Source organism: Schistocerca americana, chromosome 4, assembly GCF_021461395.2.
Source record: "Schistocerca americana isolate TAMUIC-IGC-003095 chromosome 4, iqSchAmer2.1, whole genome shotgun sequence".
NCBI lineage: Eukaryota > Metazoa > Arthropoda > Insecta > Orthoptera > Acrididae > Schistocerca > Schistocerca americana.
Window position 1 is genome coordinate 225,905,187 of NC_060122.1, and position 14,639 is coordinate 225,919,825.

Genomic DNA, 14,639 nt, shown 5'->3' on the forward strand with positions numbered 1-14,639 from the left:
TCTGGGGAGACATCTACATCACCCCACTCTGTGGCTACGTTCTGCTCATTGTCCTCAAGTGCATGGTCCTACGTGAGCAGCTACATAGTGGTAGTGCATTCCAGAATGGCAAGTGTGATGGCCGTCCAATTAGGACTCATAAAACACAAATGTGAATGCCCCTATAGCATCATGCCCTGTGTCTCTCTCAAATTCACTGTTCTCAACATATGTTTCGAGGTAAGTTGCTACATGGTGTAGCACGTCTCAGCATGACATGTGTGATGGTCTCCCAACTGGGGCTCACTTATCTCACATGGGAAGATCTGGAGAACACATTGCTTTGCGTCTTTCCACACTTATTGGCCTTAGCGCATGGTTCAAGATAAGGGGCTACATGCTAGCGGCTCACCCCATTATGACAGATGTGATAACCTCAATTGGGGCTCATGCCACTTGTGTGAGAAGACTCCTACAGAGAACACTGACATCGTAGCTATTGTAAGACACTGAGAAGTTTTGACTAACAATACGTGAAGATGAATTTTTTTAGGAAATCAACTGTATCATAAACGTATATGAAATGAAACACCATGAATTAAGGACTGTTAAATGCGTTGGTGTAAAATATTCAATCATTTTCAACTTCCTTGCATCGCAAGACATCCGCTGCACGTATTTGTAGATCGTTACTGCATTTGTGGTTGCTCTGCTTGGCACTAATGCTGCTGCAGAAAGTGTGTTCCCTTTCACAAATGCTCTATGGACTGCTGAAAAGATATAGTGTGGAAACTGTTAAAGAAGTCCACTAGGACTCATTTTCAGGATACTTCTATTTGAGAATATCAAACTCTTGAATGACGCACATTCTTCTACCAAATATAACAAAAAAGTTTTTTCAGAAACTACAAGATGGCGAAATTCCAATCTAGCTGAAAAGGAGAAATAAGTAACCTATGTAAATTACATTCTCTACCCTAGTTAAATACCTCGTTATTTAAATAATATACTGGGTTTGCATGTGACAACAGTAAAACAATAAATATTTACTAGATTGGTAATGCACGGGATTTTGATGCTTTTTAGTGCAAATTTTAACAAAAAGGTACGATGACCTACGTAGTTGTTGGGTAAACTGATTTAAAAACAAATCTACTATACAGATATTGCGTTAACGAAAGATTTCTTTCAATTAGGAAATCTAGCCACCCTACTATTGTAGATTTGCTTGGGAAAGCGGGTAAGTAAGATCATTTCTTGTAGCTAATTGGAAATTTATCTGTTTTATTTCATTCTGAGCACTGTAAAAGGAGTAATTCTCTACATAAATCATGTAAATAACAAGCTCTGTTTTTACTCTACTCTAAACACCGTTTCTCCCCAAGCTTTATTCTTTCTATTGGGCTTCCTCCATTTACCTCTTCCGTATTTTTTTCTAATGTAATGTCGAATATTTGACCTTGTTACTCAAAATGTGTTATTACGTTACAAGTCCTACTTATTGAAATAACGAATTGCGGTACTTCAAGCTGATAAAATTAAGATCAAAAAATCGAAATGCTGAAGGGCAAGTAGGAACATTAGTTACGATATGAATGTTTCCATAGGCGAAATTTTGGACACAAGGTCGCGAGCCTTATTAGGCATACAGTTCAAATGGTACAGTTGTCCACAAATTATGATACGTTAAGTTTCCTTTACAAATTATTATATCGTTGCATTCTAAGTTTAACGCACTTTCATATAGTATAAACAGGAAGAGACTGAGTCACATACACGTGGCGGTGTCCCCATCCAGAACTGAGGTAAGCGATGAACAAAGATGAAAGGAAACTTTCTACACGATTTCTGTCTTGTCTGTTACTGATAAGAAGAAAGCCTCGCTAGCCATCTGTATAATGGAACTCCAAAGCTCGAATCTCAATGCGATAAATCAAAGATTGCGTGCACATTCTCTTTCAGATATCTGTCAACGAAATTAGGCTCCAAGAGGGTAGCGGAAGTGATACACCAATATCACTGATATACCTCCCCCTCTCTTAGGACATGCTCTGAGCTCAAACTTAATGGAGTTTATCGATCAGGAGGACTTCCTCCATGCAACCATCATGGATTCCGGAAACATCTCCCACGTGAACCCCTGCTCATGATTTTCTCACTCGATATCCGAAAAGTCATCGATAATGCTAGTCTAGTTATGTATTATGAGGTACTTTGAAAACTGCTGCATAAATTTTCAGTCGAATATTGATAAAATTTAAAAGTGATACAAAGATTAACAAATTGCATTAAATACTCAGAAACGTCAAATTGTGTACTCCACAATACACTCAAAACATAGTATCCTACGATTACAAAATCAATGAGACATCATCAGTCAGGTCTTACAAAATGCAACAATTTGTGGGGATATGAAACCGAATCAGAATGAAATTTTCACTCTGCAGTGGAGTGTGTGGTGATATAGAATTTCCTGCCAGATTAAAACAGTGTGCCAGGCCGCGACTCGAACTCTGGATCTTTGCCTTTCGCAGGCAAATGCTCTACTAACAGAGCTACCCAAGCATGATTCACGACCCCTCCTCACAGCCTTACTTCTGTCAGTACCTCATCTCCTACCATCTAAACTTCACAGAAACTCTCCTGAGAAACTTGCTGGACTAGAGGTGCTGGAAGAAAGAACGTAGTGGAGACATGACTTACCTAAAAAGTGGAACAAGGGGGGGGGGGCGGCAGGTGCGGCCCCACTCTCCATTGTTGCCACATGTATCCAAGATGGCGGCCATGATGTCATCCAATATAATGGCATGTACACTTGGCAACAGCGCATGACATCATCCAAGACGGCAGTCATGACATCATTCAAGATGGCCGATTTTGGCAGGAAGATAGGGCAATTGGGCTACCTCCACTAACCTAACCACCTCCCCTCCCCCCTCCTCACCCCTACACCAGAATATGGCGGTAAGTTAAGATGCCACCAGGACAATGCAACACACCTCTACTAACGTAAGGAAATGGCGGGAAAATAGGTTAATTGCGCTACCTCCACCTATGTAAGTCATTCAACCAGCACCTCTTCCTAGGGATTGGCGGGAAGTTTGAATTTTGGAGGGAAGATAGGTCAATTGGGCTATATCTACTAACATAAGAAAATGGCAGGAAGGAAAGGGCAATTGGGCTACCTCCTCTAACCTAAGTCATCTGGTCACCTCCTCATCCTAGGAAATGGCGGGAAAAGGACTCAACCTGTGCTGGACGTAAGTCTTCATTTTGCATGCACTATTTATTTAAACAATTAGAGGCAGTACCACTATCAAGTGTAGTCACCATGGGGTCCGGAGTCCAACTGACCTAGTACACACTACTGCCAACAGAGGGAGCTGTCGTCCATTCTGTGACTAACCCAAGATGGCTATCTGGAGGAGAAAATGACTCAGCCTGCATTGGGCTGCTGGAGAGAGGAAGGAGTGTACTTTATTTATTTTGGAACAATTTATTTAGGGATGGATTTTAGATAGTATATTTATCACACTGATACAAAACACACACTCTGACAGGCTTGGGGTCACGCCACACAGTCTACAGACATTTAAACTACTTATAAATTACTGAAATAACACTCTGCAGACACACAAACTACTCCTAAATTACCGAAATAATTCCAGTACATAGTATACAGACGTGAAAATTCCTTCTAAATAATGTAGTACACTGACGTGCAGACACGAAATCAACTCATAAACTGTCCAAATAAAGCATAGCACAATCTACAGACCTGCTCGCAAAATAATGCAACATACACGCAAGCAACATGGGCGGGCACCGCCTGCCACCCCCTGTCCACTGGACCACACAGGCTACCAAACACGCTCCCGGAAGTCGGGATGCACCGGCAACTGCCAAGCCACGTACAGGTGCCTGTTCAGGTACTTGAAGCATGAGGTGGTGGCATCCCTCTCAAAATATGTGATCACCTAGGCACAGTTGTTGATGCGGCAAGACGGGAGTGAAGACCTGTTTGCACAGTGCAGACGCTCCAAGGGCTTGTGTATGTCAGTGTTGTCGCAAGCCACCGCCAGATGCAGGCCATCGCTATCACGCCACTGCTGCCTACAGCGAGCAGGTGAAAGTTGGGTCTATTTTCGGGTATACGGTTAGAGTTCTTCAAGTGTTATACTGACGTCACAGAACTCCAAGGCGCACTCATGCCAGTCCCATATGCAAGACGCCCTTTGGGCAGCTCGTGTGTTTACCGCTGCTGACACGATACCTGTGGATACTGACGTCACACAATAGCACAGGGTGCATTGTTCCTAGCGATCCTAACAGGAGATGTGAGCTGTGTCTAATCTTGTGCATATATCCAGCATGGCTGATGCATCGTGCAAAATATTCATCCTGCTATCATTATATGTATCATAAACATCAAACGTTCTCACAGCTAAAAGCCTGTGAACGTTCATGAAAAAGCGTTAATCATAAAAGCATTCTTGTTGTTTGGAACGAGAGCATTCTCAGTGCACAGACAGGGGGAAATCAGAACAATTATCCAAACAGAATTCGATGCACTGTCTTACAGAAAAAAAAATGGCCAGAATTTTCGGTATCCTACAGATACAGTTCTGGAGATGTCCTAATGCCACAGCCGGCCGGAGTGGCCGAGCGGTTAAAGGCGCTACAGTCCGGAACCGCACGACCGTTACGGTCACAGGTTTGAATCCTGCCTCGGGCATGGATGTGTGTGATGTCCTTAGGTTAGTTAGGTTTAAGTAGTTCTAAGTTCTAGGGGACTTATGACCACAGCAGTTGAGTCCCATAGTGCTCAGAGCCATTTGAACCATTTGAGCCTAATGCCACAGTGGCGGATGAATGACGGTGTCCATGCCAGAGATGGATGGTCTGCTTCAACTTGTCTTTGAACACCTGCTTTCTCAGAACTTTCTGTACATACCTTGCCTCCATCTTGTTCAAATCAGTTTGTATATGCTCCTATGTCCCGACACAAAGGATGTCTTTTGAATGAACAGAGCATTATAACTGTATTTTGTACAGATCACCATATTGCACCAACAATTAAATCATGGAAAGTGGCCTATAGATTGTCAAATACAGAAAGACTCTTATTGAACTACACTGCTCTTCCACTGAGGACAGAAGCTTGAATATTAGAGAGCGAAACAGATCTCCAACCCAACAATATATCACCGTGTACAGTGTAGATGTAGCAAACATGCATTTCGTATCCTGCGCCATACAAAATCAGTCCTTTTGCATCATTCATACATATACCACGAAGACAGACAGCACCATATACAGTCCTCGCAGCACTAGATATTTCCCTGTGAGGACAGCGGTCAGGTGACCAGAGCGCCCTCAGCAGACCGCAGTCACTCTCAGAACTGTACTACAAATTCGGGCTTGTTCCCCCTCGGCAGAAACACTTTACTGTTTCTGGTCCGGACTTGCTTGCTTGCTTTTTCTACACGCATCTCCAGACACTGGGATTACAAGAACACATGTATTTTTGCATGATTTGCCGTAATCTTATATGTTTTTCGCTGTACTTCTTGATATCAATCACACAGCAATATCCTACCGATCGCTCGCTCGCGCAACAGACTGAAAATTATTTCTCTACAAACCCGAATCTTTAGCTAGGTGGGGCGTCTGTGAAGACATTTTCGTGGAAACTCGAAAAAAATAGAGAAACTGATATTCCCACTTGCAAATACCGATGTCGGTAATGTATCAGATTCCAATGTCTAGAGAACTGTCAACCAGGTCTTCCACATGCTAGATCCACACACCACAATCGATCTTCTCTCGTCTAAATAAAGACGCGAAGTGTGCAGAAGTAGTCAACTAAACAATTTATATGGGAGGTAATAATGGTCCAGCACAAACACACCTCCATATTCAATCTTCTCAAATTTACACATGATCACGAGAGCTATCCAACACATACTTAATATTAGTTCGTTATTCGGTCGTCTAGAGGACAATGCGGTTATGTCATCTACATTCCAACATTCCAACAGGCCTCGCCATTCAGACAGCTCCTACTGTTAATGGGAAACGTGAATCATTCCCGCACAGGTCACCGGTGCTGCACGCCAAGCACGCACAGGTAGAATCATCATCCTAAGAAATCGGTCACATGTGTGTTTTATCCCTGTACTTACAACTAAATGTCACGATCGCAGTCTCAGTTGAATGACATTCGACGTATGGGAAATACACCCAGTTGATGACTGTGGCTCTGGTAATAGAAATATCAGTACCATTCTTATGACTTGACATACTCTTCCTTTTGCTATCACAGTACTTGATGTCAAATCCATACCTTCCTTATGAATGGACATAGTCATTTCCTTTGCACATGTCAGAACACAAACACATACTTTATAAGATTGATGCTCAAGGCGAACCTATCACGCACGCCCCACTACTAAGTATAATACTTCGTTAATAACTAATCACTGGCGATACGAAATGATACTGACCGAAAATCAACGATGGGTGAACATGTCTCATAAGTTTTTCTTGCAAGTGCTACCACTGTGTCTTAGAACAAGAGATTTAATCGTCTTTCAAACAGCCAGATGTTAAAAAAAAACCTGATCCCAACAACTATTGTATGTTACTGTCACAAGCAGTCTTGGTTCTACATGTTCACACATGTATCCACGTTAAAAGCTATATCGGCTTTATAAATCCACGTATGGCATTACCTATGAATCACATGGTGTTTCCAGACAAATACCGAAATGGTGATCGCCTGAGTATATATTATCAGACCAGCAGTCCGGTTAGACGTAGCCCACGATGCAACCTCGTCATAAAATCGCTGAATTTTGAAAGTGATTCGGCTAAGGAACATGGTATGAAACTGGTGTATGAAACCCCCTCACACCGCCGCCACTAGATATTTCCCCAGTATTTGTAACGTATTCTGTCTCGATACCATGTCAGAGGTTCTGCAATATATCCACTGAGTTATAGGCGATGACTAATTGAGAAGGATCACAAACAGTAGTAGATGGTGTGCTGTTTGAGGTCGTAAGAAATGTACACTAGCTTTTCAGATCTCTAGTGCTACGCTATCCGCAAGAAATGATGTCTATGATTTGGAATCAAGTCGTTCCATTCAACCACATACATGCATTGGATCCTATGGATAAGTCTTTTAATGATTACAGCCACAAGTGGTTCATAATTCTGGCACTCTCATATCTCGAAACAATTCACCTTTCTCGAACCTATCTGCTACAGTAAAATTCCCCCCTCGTTTTAGGTAGCCCCTGTGCATCCTGCAACTGCCTCTTCAGACTGTGCGCTACCATCCCTGCAGCTTTACGCACGTGATCGTTCGAATATAAGTCAGAACTGAGTAGGGGTCGGAGGAAAACTATATCTACCACCAGCTTTCAAAAAACTCGTGTTTCCCACTCTAGATTGTTGCTCAAATGTCTGAGACCCATAACTGATTGTATTAACAAGGGGTGTTGAACATATGAAAAGAAGGGTAGCATCAATGGTCACAGGTTGGTGTTACACTGAAGAGATTCGCAGAAATGCTTGAACTAGCAGGTACTTCAGGCCAGATGGCAACTATCCCATTACATCCTCTTACAAAGTTGCATGAGATGGTATTAAGTGACGAATCCTACAAACCACTATGCATCACTCCCATAGGGACTGCGAAGACAGTATTAGACTGATTATCACGTTCATAGAGACATTTAAGTCGTCAGTCTTCCTGTGCTCCATGGAAATGAAAGAAACCCTAATATATTGCACAAACTACGGATTTACACTCCTGGAAATTGAAATAAGAACACCGTGAATTCATTGTCCCAGGAAGGGGAAACTTTATTGACACATTCCTGGGGTCAGATACATCACATGATCACACTGACAGAACCACAGGCACATAGACACAGGCAACAGAGCATCCACAATGTCGGCACTAGTACAGTGTGTATCCACCTTTCGCAGCAATGCAGGCTGCTATTCTCCCATGGAGACGATCGTAGAGATGCTGGATGTAGTCCTGTGGAACGGCTTGCCATGCCATTTCCACCTGGCGCCTCAGTTGGACCAGCGTTCGTGCTGGACGTGCAGACCGCGTGAGACGACGCTTCATCCAGTCCCAAACATGCTCAATGGGGGACAGATCCGGAGATCTTGCTGGCCAGGGTAGTTGACTTACACCTTCTAGAGCACGTTGGATGGCACGGGATACATGCGGACGTGCATTGTCCTGTTGGAACAGCAAGTTCCCTTGCCGGTCTAGGAATGGTAGAACGATGGGTTCGATGACGGTTTGGATGTACCGTGCACTATTCAGTGTCCCCTCGACGATCACCAGTGGTGTACGGCCAGTGTAGGAGATCGCTCCCCACACCATGATGCCGGGTGTTGGCCCTGTGTGCCTCGGTCGTATGCAGTCCTGATTGTGGCGCTCACCTGCACGGCGCCAAACACGCATACGACCATCATTGGCACCAAGGCAGAAGCGACTCTCATCGCTGAAGACGACACGTCTCCATTCGTCCCTCCATTCACGCCTGTCGCGACACCACTGGAGGCGGGCTGCACGATGTTGGGGCGTGAGCGGAAGACGGCCTAACGGTGTGCGGGACCGTAGCCCAGCTTCATGGAGACGGTTGCGAATGGTCCTCGCCGATACCCCAGGAGCAACAGTGTCCCTAATTTGCTGGGAAGTGGCGGTGCGGTCCCCTACGGCACCGCGTAGGATCCTACGGTCTTGGCGTGCATCCGTGCGTCGCTGCGGTCCGGTCCCAGGTCGACGGGCACGTGCACCTTCCGCCGACCACTGGCGACAACATCGATGTACTGTGGAGACCTCACGCCCCACGTGTTGAGCAATTCGGCGGTACGTCCACCCGGCCTCCCGCATGCCCACTATACGCCCTCGCTCAAAGTCCGTCAACTGCACATACGGTTCACGTCCACGCTGTCGCGGCATGCTACCAGTGTTAAAGACTGCGATGGAGCTCCGTATGCCACGGCAAACTGGCTGACACTGACGGCGGCGGTGCACAAATGCTGCGCAGCTAGCGCCATTCGACGGCCAACACCGCGGTTCCTGGTGTGTCCGCTGTGCCGTGCGTGTGATCATTGCTTGTACAGCCCTCTCGCAGTGTCCGGAGCAAGTATGGTGGGTCTGACACACCGGTGTCAATGTGTTCTTTTTTCCATTTCCAGGAGTGTAGATGTAGAGGTGGTATTTGGGAGAGTCTGCATAATCGTCTCCTAATTATTCCCCTATTGTACGCAGTACACAACTGCGTAAAATGTGTTCATTTAGCGTCGTCTTATGCAGATTAAGGGGACCACACCCTCACCATGGAAGACACCCGCTTACCGTAACAGCTTCTCCTCCATATTTCGTTATTGGCGCATACATGATGGCAGGCAAACCTTCCCAGGCATCCATCAGATTGCCACAGACTATAATGTGATTCATCATTCCAGTTCAACCGTTTCCAATCATCCACTTCCAGTGGTGTCGCCCTTTGCACCGCCTCAAGCCTCACATGACACTGACAACGGAAATATATAAGGGGCGTACAAAATGAAACGAGCCGGTGGCATACTTACAGGAACCGGTACCTGTATGTGAAGATAGTATCTGTTTCTGAAAGAACAGATACCATTGATGACCGTGCAGCTACTATAGAATGAAATAATAACTGAAAATGTGTGCCCCAACCGGGACTCAAACCCAGGATCTCCTGCTTACATGGCAGACACTCTATCCATCTGAGCCACCGAGGGCACAGAGGATTGTGTGAATGCAGGGACTTAGCCCTTGTAGCCTTCCCGTGAGACCCACACTGGCAGACTAAGCTGCTGAGTCCATGCAGTCCTCAGTGGCTCAGATGGATAGAGCATCTGCCATGTAAGAAGGAGGTCCTGGCTTCGTGTCCCGGTGGGGTACACATTTTCAACTGTCCCCATTGATGTATATCAACACCTGTCGGCAGGTAAGGGTGTCGATATAATTATCATTTCATTCTAGAGAAGCTGTACAGTCATCAATGGTATCTCTTCTTTCGGGAACAGATACTATCTTTATATACTTAAAGGCTACTCAGCCATTGACCTTGTTCTGTGGGAATGCACACGCCTTGCCCGATTTCTTACGGAACTCAGCAGCTTAGTGTGCCACGTGTAATGAGTGAAGGGGCAAATATCTATTAGGAACACTATGAATGTACACCACTGGCCATTAAAATTGCAACGCCAAGAAGAAATGCAGATGATAAACGAGTATTCATTGGACAAATATATTATGCTAGATCTTACATGTGATTACATTTTCACGCAATTTGGGTGCATAGATCCTGAGAAATCAGTACCCAGAACAACCACCTCTAGCCGTAATAACGGCCGTGATACGCCTAGGCATTGAGTCAAACAGAGCTTGGATGGCGTGTACAGGTACAGCTGCCCATGCAGCTTCAACACGATACCACAGTTCATCAAGAGTAGTGACTGGCGCATTGTGACGCGCCAGTTGCTCGGCCCCCATTGACCAGACGTTTTCAGTTGGTGAGAGATCTGGAGAATGTGCTGGCCAGGGCAGCAGTCGAACATTTTCTATATCCAGAAAGGCCCATACAGGACCTGCAACATGCGGTCGTGCGTTATCCTGCTGAAATGTAGGGTTTAGCAGGGATCGAATGATGGGTAGAGCCACGGGTCGTAACACATCTAAAATGTAACGTCCACTGTTCAAAGTGCCATCAATGCGAACAAGAGGTGACCAAGACGTCTAACCAATGGCACCCCATACCATCACACCTGGTGATGCGCCAGTATGGTGATGACGAATACACGCTTCCAATGTGCGTTCACTGCGATAACGCCAAACACGGATGAGACCATCATGGTGCTGTAAACAGAACCTGGATTCATCCGAAGAAATGGCATTTTGCCATTCGTGCTCCCAGGTTTGTCATTGAGTACACCATCGCAGGCAATCCTGTCTGTGATGCAGCGTCAAGGGTAACGGCAGCCATGGTCTCCGAGCTGATACTCCATACTGCTGCAAACGTCGTCGAACTGTTCGCGCAGATGGTTGTTGTCTTACAAACGTCCCCATCTGTTGACTCAGGGATCGAGACGTGGGTGCACGATCCATTACAGTCATGCGGATAAGATGCCTGTCATCTCGACTGCTAGTGATACGAGGCCGTTGGGATCCAGCACAGCGTTCCGTATTACCCTCTTGAACCCACAGATTCCATATTCTGCTAACAGTCATTGGATCTCGAACAACGCGAGCAGCAATATCTCGATACGATAAATCGCAATCGCGGTAGGCTACAATCCGACCTTTATGAAAGTCGGAAACGTGATGGTACGCATTTCTCCTCCTTACACGAGGCATCACAACAACGTTTCACCAGGCAACGCTGGTCAACTGCTGTTTGTGTATGAGAAGAAATCGGTTGGAAACTTTCCTCATGTCAGCACGTTGTAGGTGTCGCCACCGGCGCCAACCTTGTGTGAATGCTCTGAAAAGCTAATCATTTGCATATCACAGTATCTTCTTTCTGTCGGTTAAATTTTGCGTATGTAGCACGTCATCTTCGTGGTGTAGCAATTTTAATGGCTAATAGTGTAGGTTGTGGACAGTTGGGAATATGGGTCTCACGGAAAGCGTGCAAGGGATAAATCCCTGCAGTCGCTCTGTCCTCTGTGTGCTATGTAGCACAGATGTATAGAGCATCTGCCATGTAAGCAGGAGATCCTGGGTTCGAGTCCCAGTTGGGGCATACTTTTTTAACTGTCCCCACTTATGTATATCAACACCTGTCGGCAGCTTAAGGGTTTCGACTTAATTATCATTTCACTTTAGTTCCTGTATGTTAGAAGTCTTGATCCTGGCTGTTGAGACGCTTGTCACACAGTGACAATGGCTGTCTCATAAAATTCACGGGGCTGCGATGTTAACCAGTTCCGCACGTACAGCTGGACGTCGTCGTCCGCACGAGTGCAGGGATGGTTATGCTGACGTTCTTCTTTGACCAAGATTCACTTCGTGCAGCACGGGACAACAGTGAATTCCCAGCGTTACTCGCAAACCTTGACCACTCTTCGCCAAGCGATCAAATCAAAACGACCAGGCTATTTCACCCGTCGGGTCGTTCTGCTCCATGACAATGGAAAGCCTCATACGGCCACAACAGTCACGGAATTCCTGCAGAAATTCAAATGTGAGGTTCTCGGTCACCCACTATACAGTCCAGACCTCTCTCCCTGTGATTACACCATTTTTGGTCCCCTTAAAAAGGCTCTGAGGGGCAAACGATTCACGTCGGAGGACGACGTCCAGCTGTACGTGCGGAACTGGTTAACATCGCAGCCACGGGAATTTTATGAGACAGCCATTCACCACCTCGTGTCACAGTGGGACAAGTGTCTCAACAGCTAGCGTCAAGATTTCTAACATACAGGTACTGGTTTCTGTAATTATGCCTCCAGCTCGTTTCTTGTTGAAGGCCCCTTATATGTCTTATGAGGAGCTGCTCGATAATTTTAGCCCATTATTTTTAACTACCTAAGTACAGTGATTGTGACAGCTGAACCGATGGAAGCACCCTGGAACTCACGAGTGATTCCTTCCACTGGTTTCATGCTATTTTTTGGAACCACCCTTCACAGTGCTCGACGGTCCGTGTCCGTCAGTACACGAGGTCTGCCTAGTCTTTGTTCAGCTGGTGCTTCGCGATTCCGCTTCACGATCACATCAGCAACAGTCGACTTTGGTAGCTTCAGAGGGCTTGAAATGTCCCTGATGGATTTGTCACTCAGGTGACATCCACATTCGGAGTCACTGAGTTCTCCTGGCCGACCCATTCTGTTGTTACTGCTTCTCTACTGACCGTACCTCCCCACATTCTTCTGTACCAGCACGTCCGCCAGGCGTGACATCTAGTGGTAAATTTGGTATCAGATAGGGACGTCCAGATATGGTTGATCAAATAGTATATCTATGAGGAGCTTTCAGTGAGTAATGCAACACTTTCTTCCTGAAAGTGGGGTGGTTTTATTCAGTATTGCAATACAGCACATTATTCCTAAGTCTTTTGTCTACAAAATCCTGTTTTTCAACATAAGCTCCGTTAAACGCCACCTTACTGGGGGGAGCCTGTGTGCCCACATGGTCCCATCGTATTGGTCGACGTGGGAGCCAAAGTCTTGCTTCTTCAGTTCTCTCACTGTACCTTCTTGTTGACTCCCAGTTGATTGTTGGTGTTGTTGATGCTATGGCCAAGTTTCGTGGGGTCGACCCCTGCCAACTCGCCCCACCCCAACGTACTGCTTACTGCGGAGTGCATCCTTCATTGAGCCATAAACATGGAAGTCGGAAGGTGCGAGATCCAGACTGTAGGGTTGATGAGAAGAACAGTCCAATGAAATTTTGTGAGCTCCTCTCGTTGGCATGGAAAAGAGGAAATTCGTTTGCATTTTTGTGGCAACGAAGACGGCGAAGTCGTTTCTCCAGTTTCTTGAGGGCAGCACTATATGCTTGAAGAGTTGATCGCTGCACCATGGGATGACATCATACAGAATAATTCCTTCAGTTCCAGAAGACTGTGGCCATTTCTTTACAGCTGATGGTGCGGCTTTGAACTTTTTCTTCAGAGGAGAGATGGTGTGGCACCACCCCATGAGCTGCCGTTTTGTTTCCGGTTAGAAGTGACAAACACATGTTTACTCGCCTCTGTCCGCCCCAATAGCTTAACGGTCAGCGCATTGGAATGCCACACACGGGGGCCCAGGTTCGATTCTCGGCTGGGGATGGAGATTTTCTCCCCTCAGGGACTGTGTGTTGTGCTGTCATCATCATCATTTCATCCCCACTGTCGACGCGCAAGTCGCCCAATGAGGCGTCGCATTCAATAAGGCTTGCACTTGGCGGCCGAACTTCCCATCTGGGACCTCCCGGCCAACGTCGCCATATGCTCATTTCCATTTTACTCCCCTCTGACGATGATCGACAAAAAATTGTCACAACCAGCGTCATAACGCGCCAGAAACTCCGCACGGTTGATCCTTCGTTGCTTTTAATGGTCTTCTGTTAGGCAGCGAGGAAACCATCGGATACACACATTTGGGTACTCTAACTGGTGGAAGACTGTTTCAGTAATACCAACAGAAACATCTAGGAGTACAGCGAGGTTTCTGATTATGTTTCACCAGTCAGCTCGAATGAGAGTGTCCGCAATTTTCAATGTTCATAGCTCTGTGAGGCAGGCCACCACGCGGGAGATCGGACAAGAGTGCGGGACCTCGTTGTGATGATGACAGACTACTCGACCAACGACTCACCGTGTTTTTGTTTACCTCCAGGTCTCTGTAGACATTCTGCAAGAGTCTATGAATATCTGCGATGCTATGGTTATCTGTCAAAAGAAACTCAATAACAGCTCTCTGGTCGGCCGGTGTGGCCGGGAGGTTCTAGGCACTTCAGTCCGGAACCGCGCTGCTGCTACGGTCGCAGGTTCGAATCCTGCCTCGGGCATGGATGTGTGTGATGTCCTTAGGTTAGTTAAGTTTAAGTAGTTCTAAGTTCTAGGGGACTGATGACCTTAGATGTTAAGTCCCATAGTGCTCAG

The 14,639-nt window shown here is 46.0% G+C and overlaps 1 protein-coding gene across 1 annotated transcript in view; it reads left to right on the top strand.

Annotated features, from left to right (window-relative positions):
• The window catches only part of LOC124613363 (odorant receptor Or2-like), a 154,114-nt gene that overhangs the window by 17,429 nt on the left and 122,046 nt on the right, over nt 1-14,639 (top strand). The gene's annotated exons all lie outside the window — the stretch shown is intronic.